The sequence below is a fragment of the Falco cherrug genome, chromosome 9 (assembly GCF_023634085.1).
Source record: "Falco cherrug isolate bFalChe1 chromosome 9, bFalChe1.pri, whole genome shotgun sequence".
NCBI classification, from domain to species: domain Eukaryota; kingdom Metazoa; phylum Chordata; class Aves; order Falconiformes; family Falconidae; genus Falco; species Falco cherrug.
Window position 1 is genome coordinate 17,527,056 of NC_073705.1, and position 19,142 is coordinate 17,546,197.

General features: G+C 49.5%; 1 protein-coding gene and 2 long non-coding RNA genes across 13 annotated transcripts in view; 1 reads left to right on the forward strand and 2 right to left on the reverse strand.

The window, feature by feature from the left end:
- The window catches only part of LOC129736820 (golgin subfamily A member 2-like), a 430,355-nt gene that overhangs the window by 36,724 nt on the left and 374,489 nt on the right, over nt 1–19,142 (reverse strand). The window lies entirely within an intron of this gene.
- Nucleotides 1,047–3,140, reverse strand: LOC129736843 (uncharacterized). Its single transcript, XR_008733943.1, has 3 exons — nt 3,081–3,140; nt 1,933–2,055; nt 1,047–1,551 (listed from the first exon to the last, which is right to left on the reverse strand). It is a non-coding gene; the product is annotated as an uncharacterized LOC129736843 (long non-coding RNA).
- On the forward strand, nt 4,363–7,169 carry LOC129736855 (uncharacterized). Its single transcript, XR_008733958.1, has 3 exons — nt 4,363–4,796; nt 5,898–5,996; nt 6,456–7,169. It is a non-coding gene; the product is annotated as an uncharacterized LOC129736855 (long non-coding RNA).

Consider the following 19,142-nt stretch of genomic DNA (forward strand, 5'->3'; position numbering starts at 1 on the left):
GGTGGCAGCTGCCTACCCAGGCCGCCACACAACTGTGCTGCTGTGTTTGCTATTTGCTGACTATCACAATAATACTCCTTATAGCGCCTTTCACTCCAAAGTACCACACAGAGAAAACATCCTTTTCTGGGTAAGGAGAGATGCAGACTCCCTCTGCGACAAGCTAATGTCAATGATGCAGGTTGATTTCCCATTCTTTCCCACTAAATCAAGAATACATCTTTCCATGCATACATGCTGTCCATTCATCCCACTCAGCTTTTCTTCCCACTGCTGAATGTTTACGTTCTAAACCAGGATTTTTTGCTTCTCAATGCTTAAATATCATATTGTTCAGTAGGATGACTGCAGACACCGCTGAGATCCAGGAGTGTTTTCTTGAGCTGACTGCTTAAAGCTCCACATCAAATATCAAGAGAATTAATAGGACAAAAGGAATACAAAGGCAAATCAGAGTGAACTCCATTCCATCTTGCAGGTTTCACTGCATCTAACTGGTACCCCTGGTGATTACTATAGTTACGTTTATTGATAAGAGACGCACGGATATGTAGTAAACAGGAGTTACTTTATGACAACTGATCTGAAACAATGGTAGGAAAATAAGCTACCAAAATGATGCAAGTGGAACGAAAATCAGAGCTTTGCCACAGCAACAGCGGAAGACAGTTCTGGGCTACCAAATTTGACTTCCCTGAGCTTCTATCACAATTTGATCAAGCCTTCCGTTTAAATAAACTGCCTGAAAAGAATTGGTTTAAAAAGGCTGGGGTTTTATGTTTGTGCCTGAACACGTTTCTATTGCTTATCGGCATAGTTCCTGCCCTTGCCTCTTCAGAAGCCTGGCAACGTGAAGACGCTAAAGCCTGTAAACGCTTGACTCAAAGGATCCGACTTCCTGCCTAAACCTATTTAAACCCAGCACTGGAACTTGCCAGACTGTACATCCCCTGCGCAAGTTTCATCGCCTGTTGTAAAACGGGTTGGCAGGAGTAACTAGACAGCTTCCTCAGGGCAGCTGCTTGCCTGGAGATCAGCAGAGTCATGCCCTTCAGAAGCAAGGCCCTAGGGAATACAGCAACGACACGCACAGCGGGAGAAATACAGACTAAGAAAACACTGCCTCTCCCTACTGCACTTGCCCTCAGCAGCTCAGTTAGTTTATCGCCTCACCCCACACTCCTCCTTTTCCTCAAAGCTCAGCTGTCTCGCGGAAGAGGTTTTGACAAGGTTCACTTTTTCACACGTTCAGTTCAACACAAACCAGAAGGGCGCAAGCACTTTACGAGCAATGGCAACGCATGGTATCAACTAGCTCCATGATAATAAAAACAGCAACAAAACTCAAGCAACTGACAGGGGCTATGTCAGGACAAGGCTCCACCCAAGAAATCGAGGCCAGCGTAAACAGAACCTGAAGCATGCAGTAGGGAGAGCGAGTCACTGCGAGGGACACGAGCACTGCCTCACCTTCCTCCTGTCCAATGAGGGTATGGCTACCCCATTGGAGCGCTTCAGGTCCGACACCGGCACCTTCAGAATGTTCTGAATCTGAAGGAGGTGAAAGAAAAGGGGGAACGGCTCAGAAAAGGACAGAGAGAAAGTGTCGATCGGAGGGAGCAAAAGAAACCGGCATCCTCCGGCTGGCCAGGAGCACGCAGCTCAAAGCAGCAGCTCTGGGCACACCCAGGGCTGCGTGACAGCACCGCATGATCAGACACGGCTTTGGCACGTACCCTGAGCTCTAGTGTGCACCTTCCAGCAGCGGTAGCTGCTAACTATTGTGGCACGCTTCGCGTGCTGGCGATACAGGCAGCTGCGCCAGTCATCCATTACACCCGCATAACCATTTCCCGGCTCTAGTCACGTTGTTCAGAAAACCAAAGAACAAGGAGGTAGCAAATGAGCTGGGACAAAGACCGAGGCACGCACGTTCTCTGGAGGCTGCTGGTCATCGCCCGGGGGAGTCTCAGGTCGACCGTCTCCTTTAGTTTTGTGGTTTTCCTTACTTCCAGCAGCTGCTCCAGGGCTCTTCTTCTGCTGATACTCCTTCAGCTGTGAAAAATAATAATAATCTGAAATCCAAACAGAACATGCCTTCTGTGAGAATGATGTCAACCCCCCAGCCCCAACTCCACTGGGTAAAAAGACCAAGTGTAAGGACAAGAGAAACGCTCTTCAATGAGTTTGTCGCCCGGGGGGGGGGAAGAGAAATAAAAATCAAAACACGTCCAAAAAAAAGGCTAAAGTAAGATCTAATGTGATGAGTTTACGACAAGAGGCTCAGAGCTGCAAACGTTCAACTTTTGTACACAGCTAAGAGTTGCTGGGAAACGACTTGATACTCCATCCTGCAACTACAAGGAGATGAAAAGAAGTATCTCGGGGTGGGGTTTTTTTAGGGTTCTAACTAAGAGCATTGAGGAAAAATGAGTAAAGGGCAATGAAATCTGAATGTTAAGTGAAACATCAACACCTGACAGTAAGGTCTCCCACTCTGTGAAAGACTTTGAGAAGGAACATTACAGTCCTTACAGACAAATGCCATGTTAATACAAGCAGCGTAGTCACTGTGAACTAAGGGGAGAAGCAACCTACAACGGATTTTTCAATCGCACCCGCTTCACCCCGGAGAAGCTAGTCTGATAAGCCGTTCGCTTGAATTCGGCTGGGTCTTCCGAGCCGAATCGTTCGTGCTCCAGCAGGGTGAAGCCCCCAGGCAAGCGAGCCCCAGGCAGTTCGGTCAACTGCCCGTTTCCCCAGCCCGCAGCCCGCCCTCCGCCCCCCCACCGGGCCGGGCCGGGCCGCGCCTCGGCCTCCAGGTGGAGAAAGAAGGACCCGTTATTGGCAGAACTCCAAAATGGAAGCCCGAACCGCTCCAGGACACTTTCCCCTCCCCAGGACTTTCACCCACGCCGCGGCCGGGGAGAAAACGAAGGCCGGGGAAATAAGCAACATGAGACCAAAAAACCCCAAAAAAGGGTGTGGGGGAGGCCAGGGGGAGGGAAAACCGCCAAACCAAACCCGGCGGACCCACGGCACCGCCGGCCCGGCCCGCCCCGGCCCCCGCCGCCCCTCACCTTCTCCTTGCCCGCCGCCAGCCAGCTCTGCCCGCTGCCGCCCGCCACGGCCGCCCCGCGCCTGCGCCGCCTTGGCTTCGCCCACCGCCGGCGGCAGCAGCCAGGGCCCGCCCAGCCTGCGCTGCCGCCCTGGAGGCCCGGCCCATCGCCGTGCCCCGCCGGGCCCGGCAGCTCCGCTTTTCCCTCAGTCACTGGGGGAGCCGGTGCCACCTTGCAGTGCCTGCTCCCCATGTTGGAGCCCGCACCGCCCGCTGCTCGGGTGACAGCCCGCACCGCCCGCTGCTCGGGTGACAGCCCGCACCGCCCGCTGCTCGGGTGACACCTGGCTGCCCGGCGTGCCCCACCCAGAGCTCACCTGCAGCTTCCCGGAGACGTTTGTTCCCCGGCGCTGACGGCACAGTGGGCCCTGTCGCTGGGAGACTCCACTTCCCAGCGTGCCCCGCGGCGCGCCCGCGCCTGCCGCTCCCGGCCGGCCCCGCGCGCACCCGGCCGGCCCGGCGGGAGGCGGCAGCCCTGGCCGAGCGGGTCCCGCCGAGCGCGGGTCGCAGCGCGCCCGCCCCGCCGCGGCCCGGGCCCGGGCGGTAGGAGCCGGGTCCCCGTGTTACAGATTTGCTAACGGTTACAATTAACTAACCTTATTTGATTTTATAAAATCATTTTCATAGAACTGTAGAGGAATAAGAAATATATTTTAGTGGAACTAGCAGCTGCACAACACAAGCTGCTGTGGAATCCTCTGTACAGCCCTGTACCACGGCCAAGGACTGAGAGCAACCGAATGAAACAACTCGTAGCTACCTGCCAAGAAACCGTGAACTTTAATAATAGTGATATAAAGAAATGGCATGGAATGGGGACAATCAGTTACGGGTAAATATATTTACACAAAGAATGTAGGTCTAGTAATTAGGACTCACTCACGCACCCGGCCGTCCATAAAGAAGTGTCTGCTTATCTCCCTCACATCGGGGTCGGCAAGTTTTTCATTCCGAGATTTCGGTACCAGCCGCTCCCCGCCCCCGCCGCGGGCCGTGCCTGCGCTGAGGCGGCGCGGCCCGGCCCCTGACGCGGCGCCGCTCTGCTCTGCCAGGGCCTCCGGTGGCGGCCGGCGGAGCGGCGCGGCCGGCTGCAGGTCCGCGGTGAGGCCCTGCGCGGGCTGGGGGGAGCGGGCCCTGCTCCAGGGCTGCCCCGGCCGCCGTCTGTGGCACGGCACGGCACGGCCCGGCACGGCCCGGCACGGCCCGGCACGGCACGGCCGGGGGTGTGTTTTCTTGGGGCGGAGCTGCCGGCCTCGCCCCCCGGCGCTGCCTCGTCCTGGCAGCGCCTCTGAACACCGAAATTGTGGGGGTTACGGTCTTATTGTCACCTGACGCTGTAAATCTACAAAACGCCGTAGAATATGATGGGGGGCGGGGCAACGTTACAGAAACCCATCAGTCTTTTACCTGAGCTTCCCCCCTCCCTGCCCAGGAGACACGGTATTTTTTCCTTTCCTTTTTTTCTCCTCTTTTCTCCATTTCTGGTTAGTGCCCCCCAGCACCGCAGCATCTTCCCCTGGGCTGAGGTAGCGTGAAATGTCTCCTGTGCTCTACAGATGCCCCGTCCCGCGTCCTGCCAACCTAATGGAACCAGCCAAGAAGCCCTGCAGTATGAAATCGAAGAGCTGAAGCAGAAAGACCTTGCTCTAGACCAGGAAACTGCACAATTCTTGTCCGAGTACGTCCTTGGCGAGCTCAGTGTCTGCTGTGATGCCTCAGTTGGTTTTGTTTAAAAAAAAAAATACGGTCTAGGGCTTAGAGCTAAAAGCTGTCCTCTTACGCCACCGCTTTTATCATGGTGTTGTGCAACGTTGATTACAGCGTTGTTTTGATTTATGGGACCCGTTAAGGGAGAACTCTTTCCACTTTATTTGGTAAAGCAAGCCCAGGTTTCACTAGGAGCTGGGATAGGAGGATTTTAACTTTACCCCAGGTGTTGCTGAGGCAAATTACCTGTGAACTGGGAATGAATGGTTTTAACCGTCGTGATGCTATGACACATCATGCTACCAGAAGGCCTTGTTCATGTGAGAATTAAAATTGAGATTGTGGCTTGTATGACCTGCCCGGTTTAGCCCCGGATGAAACGGTTTCCTTGTTTGTTCCATCCCGATCAAGGGTCTATTTCTTTCCTGTCTGAAGCGAGTGGGTTAAACGTTGGTGTTCAAGAAGCAGAGGTGTTTCCCAGGCAAGCGAAGGGCCTGGAAAGAGATGGGTGCCGCTTACAGGGTAGTGCAACTGCTTTAACTGTGGTTTCTTATGACCTACTGTGGCAGCTACTTATTAGCAGCTCTTTTGAGATCAAGTTGCTGCTTGGTTTTTAAAGAGAGGGTATCTCTGTGGGTTATTTGTTGCAAAGGAGCGTTATTTTCTAAGGTCACGTGTAGTACAGAGAATGGAAACAGCAGAGCAACAAAGGCTGTTCCCAAAGCTTTTTTGCTTTACCACCACGCCTTTTTTTTTCACTAGCTACAGATTAGAGATACAGATACAAACTGAATTCACCACAGCCTATTCCTGTTTCTACTTAATTCTGAGAATTCAGGTGGGTTGGGGTTTTTTTGTAAGTTGATGCGGCAAAAAAACCCCCACTCAAAATGAGGGTCTGCTCATTTGTAGCTTTCGTGTTGATGACTTGCAGCAACTGTACTTGCTGCCTTCGGATTCTGCTTTGGGTAGTGCCAGGCTTGAGCGTCTCAAATCTCCTTGCTGTGCTGGGTCAGTAGGGGCAACACTCGCCGTGCGGCATTTGTGACCTTTTCTGCTTTTATTGCTACAGAGGCTACAGCCTGGAGGAATTGGAGCAGCACATTTCTCTGCTCGCTCCATGAGTACAATGATATTAAAGATGCTGGGCAGATGCTGCTGGGCAAACTGGGTAAGGAAGGGGAAAAGTGTTGATGAACAACTCAGTCAATGTTTTCATGTAGACAGAGAGAGAGAAGGTACTACGCCACGAAGGCAGAGCTTGTTTTAAAGATTCTTGAATTCTAGGGCTTTCATTGCCCAGCCACTTGTGCAGGCACAAACACTTCTGTCGTTATTTTCGCAGGATGTGTTTAGAACCGAACATGCGAAACAATTGTCATCTACTGCTATTTTAGTCTGTGTTATGTACTGCCAAACTTTGTTCAGTCTTACCAATTTTTGTCAGTTTTGCTCTTCATATACTTTAAAAGAGTGTTGAGACAAGCAGAGAGCGCAGCTGCAAAACCTTAGGTTGGTTCCTTAGCTATGGGAGGTTCTGTGAGAGAGTTAGGGGCTACTGGGAGGAAAACACAACTTTTCTGACTGGTCTGATACTTCTGTAATGAAAATAGCCGTCTTTCTTTTCCAGCTGTTATCCGAGGGGTTACTACAAAGCAGCTCTACCCTGAATACATACGACCTGGAGCTTAGCGACTAGTATTGAACCTGAAGATTGCCCCGTCCTGCAAAGCTGACACTTACTGGGCCATGACGGTTTGGTGTGGTATTGGTTCAGAACGGACAGAAGGTGGCCTCAGAAGCTGTGTGTGGAATTGCAACAGCGCGTGCATGAACAGCCTTATTTCCGAGCAGCTTTACAACGTGAAAGCTGTTGAATCTGTCAGCTGTGTCCTGCTTGTGGGAAAGGGATGTAGGACTTTGGATGATTTTGTCTCCTGTCTGATGGGACAGTATTTTTTTTTTTTTTTTCGTTTGTTGGAAAGGCCGTAATTCAGGTTGATGTGAAGACTCTTTCCGTGGAGACCTTGCTTCTCTCCAGCATCCAGGGGCTGTTTGGTTACTGAATAATAGAGGAAGCGAGGGCATGCAAACGTGCAATGTAATAGCTGCTTTGAAAGAAAAGAAAAAACCCTCGGAAGCAGCAAGGGAAGAAGGCTGAATTTGTGGTGGCTTGGGGGTTGGTTTTGTTTTATGATCACATCTGGGCGAGTCTGGGTATTCTGCATTTTTGTACTTAACTGCTCGGGTAGCTAGAGGTTCTGTATCATTTCTGTGGTGAATGGCAAAAGGTGAAGTTGTATTGAACTGTCCTGTCTGAATAAAGCAGCTGTCACATTTCTCAGGAATTCACTTATTGAAGAGCCTATAAAACAGCGCGTGAACCTGGGAGCAAATTCTTAACCTCTAATCTGAGACAACTGGAACATCTATTACTCAAATGTTTTCTGAGGACTCTCAATGGTGACGGTGTGGCAGCGCTACCCAGTAATGGGTAGGTGCCGAATTACCTTTACTGCTACAGAGGCTACAGCCTGGAGGAACTGGAGCAGCACATTTCGTTCTTGCGGCTAAAACAGGAACAGTCAAAAGTAAGGAGGAAGCGAGTGGTGCGGCAGAGCGGTAATAAGGGGAGCAGCGGCGATGATGAAAATGCTATCGGCAGACGCGTTACAGAGGGCTGGAGGAGAGTGCGCTTGGAAAGTATGAAAGAGGGAGCGCACGCGTTTCCCGTGATATTACAAGATAGACACCCAGGCCAATATCAGGCATTTCACTGGGAAATGATTAAGGAACTACGGAAAACTGTCACGCAAAATGCACTATATTCTCCTTTTACACAAATTTTCTTAGAGAACGTGATGATGGGTCCGCAGCTAGTGACTCTGCTAGAATGGATCCGTGACAAAGTGCTGGACTTTCCACCTGATGGCACTTTGCAAATTCCTGCCTGGCAAGCGGTCAGCAGGCGATTGTGTGATGCTGCCGTGGAGGGGGACTCCGTGGCAGGCATGTGTTTAGCGCCTTGGTGGCAAATTCTGACTCCTCTTCCGCAGAGTGTGGGCTGATTCTACTAACGGTGCTAAACCAGGGGAGGCTGTAAAACCCCCCGACAGTGCGGCTCTTCTCAACACACCGCCAGCGATGGTGATTCCGTCCACACCTCCTCTGCCCCCAAAGCTCCTGTCACTGATTGCAGCGACCCTCACAGCACAGGACCGAGCGTGGGAACAGGACAACTCGGACAATGATTCCATTGACACCGATAAACCTTTGGACCCAGGTCCTATAGACCCGGAAGAGGAGCTAGACCTTTTTCCTCCTCCCCCTGATGCACTGGCTGTATGTTCGGGGAGGGTGAAAGGGGGTCTGAGGGATCGGTGGCAGGAATGCAGGCGGGAAGCGCTTAAGCGAGGGCATTTGGGAGGCGCCATGGCACGTTCACTATTTTGTCAGCCAAATCAACCTGCAGAGTGGCAGCCTGTGCAATACGAGGCTGTTAAAGGGTTAAGCAAAGCCGTGCGGGAAGGGGGGATTCATAGTACTTTTGCAAATAGGTGTCTGCATGCGTGTAGCGGTACATAGCTATGTAACTGCGTGAATGACCTCAGCCCTGAGCCTGGTTGTACGTGCAGCTGCGGTTTGTGTCCGGGCTCAGAGATGTCAATACGGGCTTCTCTGTTACGGTCAAGTCTTTCTGGTTGCATTAAAAAAACAAAACAAAACAAAACAAAACAAAACAGTGACTTTAATAAGACTGCAACCTGATCGAATTCCAAGAAATGTGAGATAAGATGAACTTCTGAATTTTGTTCATAAGCTGTAATGGAGTGCTACCTATATATGAATGCTAGAACATAACTCTATTTCAGTGTGACCAGAATTTAGCATGCAACTGCATCAGCATATTGACAGAATACCTTTTGAGTCATTTCTTTTTTTCATAACCTCTAAACTGGGAACAGCTCAAGGTGAAAAGAGACTGTTCAAATCCTCAGCTGTTGCCTCAGAAGGAATAACGTGTTCTTTGTGTACAGGTGAATTTAACACAGCTGAAAATTTGTTTTGGGTTAGAAGTATCTGTCACACCTTCATCCCCACCACCACAACCGTCGGTGGGAAAAGCATTCTGTACCCTGTTGCAGCGGGGAAACTTCAGTTGAGCTGCAGTAGTTTGTGTACTTAACTGCAGCTCCTTTGGTGGAAATGAAGTTGTCGTAGAAGTTAGACTTTAACTTGAGTAACATACCCTTTGATACCTTGTAAGCGAGAAAGATTGTGTCCTGACAGCATGCTCTTTCCCACACTTGTGCCTAGAGTTGTACTTGAAATCAGGTTGCGTGTTAAGTTTAAACCTAATCACACAGATATCTCAAAGTCCACAAAGATACATCACTGCTTAGGGGATTCTTGCAGTATAGCAGGTGCAAAACCCGTTCCAAAGTAACGATCCAGTGAAGCGTTTTCTTTCAGGAACACCATTTTCCCACTTCTCATAGGTTATACACCATACAACATAATATCTCTCCATCAAGTCTCTTGTGGCTAAACTGCATTCTGCAAATTTGTGTTAGAAATAGATGCTTGCATTTTCACCTGGTGAAGTTCCCTAAGCTAAAGGATTGTGACCTAGGCAATGCTACGAAGCTCAAAGATCGTGACAACAGCGATGGAGAAGAGTGATTTAACACGTAGTTGATTTATGGTTCATACAGGACTATATCACACTACAAAACCGGTATGAATTCAGAGTTGTGGATGTACTGCATGTTCACGTAATAGTTTCTCTACAATTTTATTTTTTTTTTAAAAAGGTGCCTAAGCTATAAATACCGTATACTATTATCTTTCCCTATTTTTTAAGCATTTTTATTTCCCTGTTTGTGTATAGTTTTATCTATCTATCTCTATATAAACAACCAACACAAACAACCAGAACATTTTGAGAAACTTTTATAGTTAACTTCTGCATTTAATTCCAGTAACAATCTAGAGGTGTCCATTCAGCTGTTTGCTTAGTTCCAAGCCTTCATTGTGTGCTCCCAGGTTCTTTGAAAAGCAGCAGTAACAGTCGAGCAGTTATTTAAAGTAAAACTTTGCCCTACACAATTTCCACTTCCATGCCTTAGAATGGAGGCACAGCGGAACACTCGCCCAAGGGCAAGATTTCAAGAGCTCTTAAGTAGGTTTTATCTTTTCATTTTAGGAGAGAAAATGTTTCTTAACAGCTTACATATAGAATTTACAAGTTAAACACAATTTCTCATGCTCATTTATTTGATTAGAAGTTCCTGAAAAATATTTTCATAAAACTTCCATAGCTTATTGCACGTTCTTCTAAATAATCATAAACCTGTATGTTGACCTCTGCATGAAATGCACCGATAACAAGTTTAACATTTTGTGAACCCGACTGAAATGTACAAACGTACACATAAAAGGCGGCCAAAATCGGTAATTAAGTAGTGAGAAAGAAAACAAAAGAAAAAGAGATGACAACTCCGTAACATGGTAAAGCAACCTTTTACCAAAAAAAACCCCAAAAACCCAGCAAAGAAACAAAACCAAAAACCACAAACAGGGGTGAATTGTAGAGAACAGAGACAGTGGGTTGTTTTGACATTGATAACGTGCAGCTGAGAACCTGCAGCAAAGAGTCACATAACTTTGAGGGAGCACGAGAAGAAACCAGCATGAGACAGAAAGAAAGGAGGGATGTGATCTCACCTGTAGAAGGCAAGTGAACAGCAGAGAGTGGCCTGTCGCAGCACTCTCCAAAGGAGCCAGCTGCAGCCAGGTCTTTTACCATCACACTCTCCATGGCAGTCCCTCTGCTGCCTTCTAGTCTCGCCTCATCCAGGGCACGCTCACCCTCTCTGCTTCTTCCTCGGCTGCCCAACCGCTTCACAGAACCAGCCACAGCTGCACCTTGTCTACACCAGCCAACCCACCGCCCCTGAAGCCAGCCCACAGCTGTACATTGTCAGTGCTGATTAACCCAGCTTCGTTCCTCTGCAGTAGCCTACAGTGCACAGCGCTAAGGAATGTGTTGTACGAACCTTCCGGGCTGTTCCGCGTCGATTCACAGTCAGTTACAAAAACTGAAGGACATGTCACAGGGCTTACGGCAGGAACTTTTGGGAGATTGGTTGCGGAATCTTTTCAAGTCTCGGGGAACCACCAGACGGTTGCAGGAGTTTACAACACGCGGAGCAATATTGTTATTGGTAATTGTAGTTATATTGACCATTATTCCCTGTATGCCGAACTGTGTAAGACCTATGATTCAAAAGTAGTTTAACCTCTAATGTTGTTTCTGTTCAAAATAAAGACGGGGGAAGTGTAGAGAGCTTTATGGCCAGTGCTGGAGGCCACGATGCCTGTGAAGGGCCTTGAAGGCTAAAGAAGAGAGAAAGTAAGATAAGGTTGGCTGAACGCCTGGAAGGAAGACGGGGTATGAAGCAAGGCCAGAGCGGATGCGCGATGCCACATCTCGGCGGCTGGCTGAGAACATGAAACCCGCAGAGATGCAAGAAGTTCAGTGCATTTGCAGCTTAGTAATTGACCAATTATACGTGGCCAAGAAGTGCGTGAACAGTATTGATTAACCAATGATATTTTAGTATGGGGCGCGTGAACAGCAAACGAGGATATTATAAGCGTGGGTTCTGCACTAATAAAAGGTCTTCTGGTCGAACTCAGGAGTCCACGTCATCATCTCCGCAGGCCACATGCTCCTCCTTCTCGTCTGCCATTGCACGGACCTGCAAGGCCACACAATAAAAGTCAAAACAGCGTTCATGGTGCATTCACTCCTGCCTGTGTTTGTCTAAAGCAGCTGTGATGCTGCCCCTGGTGTTACCTGTTCAGAGAGCTGCTGCACCTGCTGCTGCCAAATGCTCCACACCTTCACTTTCTCTACATACTGCTCTCTTTCTGCCTGGAGCTGGTGAACGGACTCCGAGAGCTGTTCAAAACAAAATTAAACACAAAGAAAATCGTATTGGCTAAATAAATTTGGCAGTGACCGCTTCAGGGATAAAGCCTGAAGAAACCAGTGTTAACACAAAGCTCAGGCTGCATTCTTCTGCCACACAAGTTTCTTTACAGACATGAAGATTTGAATGTCATTTCGTACAACCCCTGAGCAACCTGGGTTTCCAGGCCTGCCTTCTCCTCCAGTGCCACCTGCAACTGCTGCTTTGCATCCAGACTCCCTGCCTGATTTGACAACTGCCAACAAAAATCAAAAAGTCATGGCAAAATGTTAACACTCCACTTCTGCATAGCCTTTCCCCTGACAGTAACCTGCCACTTATGATCCATGTTGCAACCCTAAAGTGCTCCGACTCACGGTGATGTCCAATGGAAAAAAAAAAAAAAAAAAAGAGGGAGGAAAGGAGATTTCTGTGTTTCACAGCCAAGAAAGCTGAAGTGGCTGACACGGGAAGGGTCTGCCTCGCGTTAAGACACCAATGGCAGCAGAAGCTCATGCCAACAATCAGCTTTTCTGCCCTATTAGCGCCAAGTGAGCTTCTGAACAGCATTCTCCTGACGCAGGATTTTTACAAGACGGCAACTGGAAAAAGAAATCTGTCATGACATATTGCAATTAAAGATTAGTTTTCAAATGATTTCTGAAACCCCAGGCACAACGGTCCACATAACAGCCAATCAGATCAAAATGTATCTCTCCGTGCCAAGAAAACGAGAGCGGGGAAAAAACTGGGAAAACAAGAAGGAACATAATTCTCCTTTTTCAGAACAGGACTAAAACTGCAGATGCAGGTAGGCCTGCACTGCAAGACCAAATGCCAGCTCAGCAACAGCACCGGACCACCCATCTTCACCTCACCCTCCAGTGTGAAACCAGCCTCTTTCTCTGAGATCTAACTTAAACTGAGCTTACGAGCATTCACTGAAAATAATCCCCGTGACAAGAGCAAAACCCCAATCAAAATACATGCTTTCTGGTGCTAGACAGGCACACCCAGCACCCTCAGAGCTAACAGTATGTCACGTCACTCGGGTTCTACCGGTACGCAACCTACACGTACAAGGTCCAGCTGGAGGGACTTTCAGCTTTTCACTCTGTCTGCTGGACAGAACGGCTGCTGTATTATCACACAAAAAAAGGAGAAAAGGAATACCAAAGGCAAATCGGAGTGAACTCTGTTCCGTCTTGCGGGTTTCACTGCATCTACCTGGTACCCCTGGTGATTACTATAGTTACGTTTATTGATAAAAGACGCACGGATATGTAGTAAATAGGAGTTACTTTATGACAACTGAACTGAAGCAATGGTAGGAAAATAAGCTACCAAAATGATGCAAGTGAAACGAAAATCAGAGCTTTGCCACAGCAACAGCGGAAGACAACTCTGGGCTACCAAATTTGACTTCCCTGAGCTTCTATCCCAATTTGATCAAGCCTTACATTTAAATAAACTGCCCAAAAAGCATTTTTTTAAAAAGGCTGGGGTTTTATGTTTGTGCCTGAACAAGTTTCTGTGGCTTGTTGGCATAGTTCCTGCCCTTTCCTCTTCAGAAGCCTGGCAACGTGAAGACGCTAAAGCCTGTAAATGCTTGACTCAAAGGATCTGACTTCCTGCCTAAACCTATTTAAACCCAGCACTGGAACTTGCCAGACTGTGCATCCCCTGCGCAAGTTTCATCGCCTGTTGTAAAACGGGTTGGCAGGAGTAACTAGACAGCTTCCTCAGGGCAGCTGTTCAGAAAAACCAAAGAGCAAGGAGGTAGCAAATGAGCTGGGACAAAGACCGAGGCACTCACATTCTCTGGAGGCTGCTGGTCATCGCCCGTGGGAGTCTCGGGCCGACTGTCGTCTTTAGTTTTGCGTTTTTTCTTAGCTCCTGCAGCTGCTCCAGGGCTCTTCTTCTGCTGATACTCCTTCAGCTGTGAAAAATAATAATAATAATGATCTGAAATCCAAACAGAATATGCCTTCCGTGAGAATGATGTCAACCCCCCAGCCCTAACTCCACTGGCTAAAAAGACCAAGAGAAATGCTCTTCAATGAGTTTGTCGCTCCGGCGGAAGAAAAATAAAAATCAAAACACGTCCAGAAAAAGCTAACCTAAGATCTAATGTGATGAGTGTTCAACTTTTGTATACAGCTAGGAGTTTTTGGGAAACGACTTGATACTCCATCCTGCAACTACAAGGAGATGAAAAGAAGTATCTTGGGGTGGGGTTTTTTTAGGGTTCTAACTAAGAGCATTAAGGAAAAATGAATAAAGGGCAATTAAATCTGAATGTCAAGTGAAACATCAACACCTGACAGTAAGGTCTCCCACTCTGTGAAAGATTTTGAGGAGGAAAATTACAATCCTCACAGACAAACGCCACGTTAATACAAGCAGCGTAGTCACTGTGAACTAAGGGGAGAAGCAACCTACAACGGATTTTTCAATCGCACCTGCTTCACCCAGGAGAAGCTAGTCTGATAAGCCATTCGCTTGAATTCGGCTGGGTCTTCCGAGCCGAATCGTTCGTGCTCCAGCAGGGTGAAGCCCCCAGGCAAGCGAGCCCCAGGCAGTTCGGTCAACTGCCCGTTTCCCCAGCCCGCAGCCCGCCCTCCGCCCCCCCGCCGGGCCGGGCCGGGCCGCGCCTCGGCCTCCAGGTGGGGAAAGAAGGACCCGTTATTGGCAGAACTCCAAAACGGAAGCCCGAACCGCTCCAGGACACTTTCCCCTCGCAAGGACTTTCACATACACCGCCCACGCCGCGGCCTGGGAAGTAAGTAACATGAGTCCAAAAAACCCCAAAAAAGGGTGTGGGGGAGGCCAGGGGGAGGGAAAACCGCCAAACCGAACCCGGCGGACCCACGGCACCGCCGGCCCGGCCCGCCCCGGCCCCCGCCGCCCCTCACCTTCTCCTTGCCCGCCGCCAGCCAGCTCTGCCCGCTGCCGCCCGCCACGGCCGCCCCGCGCCTGCGCCGCCTTAGCTTCGCCCACCAGCGGCGCCAGCAGCCAGGGCCCGCCCAGCCTGCGCTGCCGCCCTGGAGGCCCGGCCCATCGCCGTGCCGCGACGTGCCCGGCCCACCGCCGGGCCCCGCCTCGTGGCCGGGCTCCAGCGGCTCGGGCTCGTCGGCGGGCCGCGGCTCGCGGCCGGGCTCCACCGGCTCGGGCTCGCCGCCAGGCTGCGGCGGCTCGGGCTCGCGGTCGGGCTGCGGCGGCTCGGGCTCGCCGCCGGGCTGCGGCCCATGTCCGTGCCCCGCCGGGCCCGGCAACTCTGCTTTTGCCTCCTTCTCCTCAGGAGCAGGTGCCACCTTGCAGTGCCTGCTCCCCATGTTGGAGCCCGCACCGCCCGCTGCTCGGGTGACAGCCCGCACCGCCCGCTGCTCGGGTGACAGCCCGCACTGCCCGCTGCTCGGGTGACACCTGGCTGCCCGGCGTGCCCCACCCAGAGCTCACCTGCAGCTTCCCGGAGACGTTTGTTCCCCGGCGCTGACGGCACAGTGGGCCCTGTCGCTGGGAGACTCCACTTCCCAGCGTGCCCCGCGGCGCGCCCGCGCCTGCCGCTCCCGGCCGGCCCCGCGCGCACCCGGCCGGCCCGGCGGGAGGCGGCAGCCCTGGCCGAGCGGGTCCCGCCGAGCGCGGGTCGCAGCGCGCCCGCCCCGCCGCGGCCCGGGCCCGGCCGGTAGGAGCCGGGTCCCCGTGTTACAGATTTGCTAACGGTTACAATTAACTAACCTTATTTGATTTTATAAAATCACTTTCATAGAACTGTAGAGGAATAAGAAATATATTTTAGTGGAACTAGCAGCTGCACAACACAAGCTGCTGTGGAATCCTCTGTACAGCCCTGTACCACGGCCAAGGACTGAGAGCAACCGAATGAAACAACTCGTAGCTACCTGCCAAGAAACCGTGAACTTTAATAATAGTGATATAAAGAAATGGCATGGAATGGGGACAATCAGTTACGGGTAAATGTATTTTAATATATTTTAATAAATACGCAAAGAATGTAGGTCTAGTAATCAGGTCGTGGAACCATAGTTTGGACGAAATAATTAATGAAAGAGCTAGCGAAAGAAGGAGTCCGTTTCTCTAACTTTCTCTGACAAGGGGCCTGTTTATAAGTTATCTAGAGGGAGCGAGTAAAAGAAACAAGCAGAAGGACCAGATGGTCGACAAGGACATCCATTAGCTCGGACCGACAAGAACACTGCAGACTTGCAAGACCATCACATACCAGGCAAAAGGTGAAAAGTACCCCATGAGGTGACGTACGGAATTAAACTCTGTAACTCAAAAGTTATAAAGTAGGTATGTTTATTGCGCGCAGATGCATGGGGGATCGCTCCTCCACAAGCGTGCGTGCCCCATCTCACATTTATACAATAAAACAAATGAATATTCAGTTAACGCCTATACATATTCGTTACCTAAACCCGCTTACTCTCGCTTCGTATGTTAATTAGCTTACCAGTCCTTTGCCTGGAATGTGGTGGTCTTGCAGGTTTGTAGGTCCTTGTGACCATCTGATCTTCTCCAGCAAGAAGACTTAGCACTCCCTTCCTCTAGATAACATTGGAATGTCTCTCATCCTTTTCTCATCCTTTTTATAAATAGCCCCTTTGTTAGAGGAAGAAGGGCAGGCATCTCCTCAAAGCTGTGTGCCTATGTGACCAGACACCGCACCCATGACCGGTCACCATACCCGCATTCCTTGAGCAGACATATACAATCACAATCGATGTCCATTGTCCCCATTTCACGCTATTTCTCCATATCAGAGAAATATTCACTGCAAAACTGGCTTCATAAAGTATTGGAAGAATTTTTAACATTTTGCCCAATTACAGACAATTTAACGTCTCTGCAATGCCTGTGCCTGTCCACAGAATTTAAATACTGCTTATAGCACAGGAGGCACCTTACCTTCCCTACAGGGAGGTACAGAAAAAGCGAGCATACACAGTTATTTCTCTTTCAGTGAGATCTTCTGCTCCAGCTATTAATGCATTGTAGTAGAGCAAGGGTATTTCACCTCAATTTCCTATTCCGTTTGCAGGGCAGTGCCACTGGCTTCAACAGCACCAGAGGCCCAAAGGACCACCTGCCAAGTCTGAGGGGACTTACAGACAAGACTTTCCACATACCCTGATTTTCTCTGATTTCTTCGGAGGGAAGAAAAACCAAGCTTAATGTGCCATCATCGGCTGCTACAGCCTGTGCGTGCTACGCCTGGAGCCAAGTGATCAGGCAGATTCCTGCCACCCATTCAGGGAAATCACACAAACACATTAATTGAATGCTCTTAGTACTGCTGGGTTGGGGCTCTGAAAATACATTCTTAATTTCTGGCACAATTAACACTTGAGCAACATTAACTGCTCATTTTCTTACCACTGCGTTGTTGAGGTGCACTCAACGATTTAAGACACAAGTATGCAGTGGCAGAGTCCTGTAGAGAGCTCTCTCCCTGGCAATGCTTCAAACCCACAGCAGGAGCACAAAACTCCTGGAAAAAAATGGAATATGGGGGGATTTCAAAAGGCAACTACAGAAGTAAGTAAAAGGTTGTGCCTTGTACTTTGCCAGCTGGTTTTCTTCAGGACGTATTTAATAGCAGAATAAGTGACATCTCTGTTCCTGTCCTTCACAGGTCAAACTGATTTAATATACAGAGAATCAGCATTAAACACATAGTTAATTACAAAATAAGACTAAGAAAACAGGCTTTTGAGGCTAATCTTAGTAGCTCAAGAGGCAGCATCTCAGCCACGCTGAGGGTAATTCTTGCCAGTCTTGGCTAACTACTGCATCTCGCCTCCACCAAGCAGCCTGACCAGATGCATGGGGAGATGAAGCTGAAAAGCAGTCATAGCACTAGGGAACCAACTAGGGAGAAACATCCCCAGAAGGCACAGCACTGGCCTTGCACCCTGTCCTGACAGATGACTCATGGTGCAAGATGGTGACCGTCTTGCTGAGCTGACACTGTTTGGCCCTGAGCCCTGTTGTTCTGGACTCCAGCATTCAGCTCCCTCTAATGATGAAACGAAGTCTTGAAGATGCCTTGTGGCAGGGCTTCTCAGACAAGGATGGTCTCAGACCTACAGCCTTTTCTGTCTTTCTCTAATCCCTAGACTGCAAGCTTCTTTGCGAAAAGCAAAGCACCCACAACTCTCTCAACCTCTGACTTGAGGGCTTCCCTGTAGCATACACAGAGAGCTCTCCCAGTTTACACATTTCTCCCCAACACCCACCCCCCCACCCCCCCATGTGTGGGTTTTAGGTTGAACAGGAACATGTTAGGGAAGCTGCAAACCTAGCAAGGCACCCCAAAGTGTACCCATGTAGAGCTTGCTTGGAGATGAAGGCGCTCTTCTTTTTTGAAGACATGGTTGGGTGCTGGAGCCTCTGTGTTCCTCTACTAAAAGAAGGTTACAGTAAACAAGAGATGTGTTCAAAATCCAGGGCACCAAAGCACGTATTGATAACAGATTTCCTTTTAGTTATCAAAACAAAAAGCAGCAGTCTAGCCAACTAGGCAATATACAGGCGAGGGAGGCATCAGATTCCCAGCATGTCCAGCGTGGCAGATCATTGACGACAGGACCCCGCAGTCAGTGCTAAAGAAACTCTGTCCTCTAGGGTGTAGGAAAATCTGCTGTTGGGCAGGATGTATTCCCAGTCATGCTAATAGTAACAAGGCACATGAGGTCCTGAGCAGTTTCTCTTCTCAACATCTAAAATTTAGGAAAGTGGTTAAGGTCCTTGAGGAAATGCAGCAGTTGACAGATGATGAGAGTGGGGCACAGATACTGAAGGAGGGTCATCAGCTTCTCACTCGTCCCTCTGGTTCCTCATCCTAGCACTCAGCTAGCAATGCTGAAGAGGACCACACCTGTACACTTTTCAAACCCATAGCGCTCTCCCATCTAGAAGTGCAGGTGCTACACAGACAGATCCTGATAGGGAAATACAGTTGAAGGAAAGCTGAACTCTGCAGCAGCAGATGTAAAATAAATATATTTAAACCCAGGGAGTGAGAATTGTATAATCATAGGACGGTTTGGGTTGGAAGGGGCCTTAAAGATCATCTGGTTCGAACTTCCCTGCTATGTGCAGGGCCACCTTCCACTTGACCAGGTTGCTCAAAGCCCCATTAAAATAGAAAAAATATGGAAATGCTCTTAAAACACTCAAACCCCCACATACAGTTTGCCAGAAGAACAGTTAGAGAGCTAGCTCAGCATTTATATGACACAAGCTCTTTTGGCAACCTAAAATTCAAAACACTGCAGAAGTACCCCTCTCTGTTTCATTTTCTTCTCCTGACA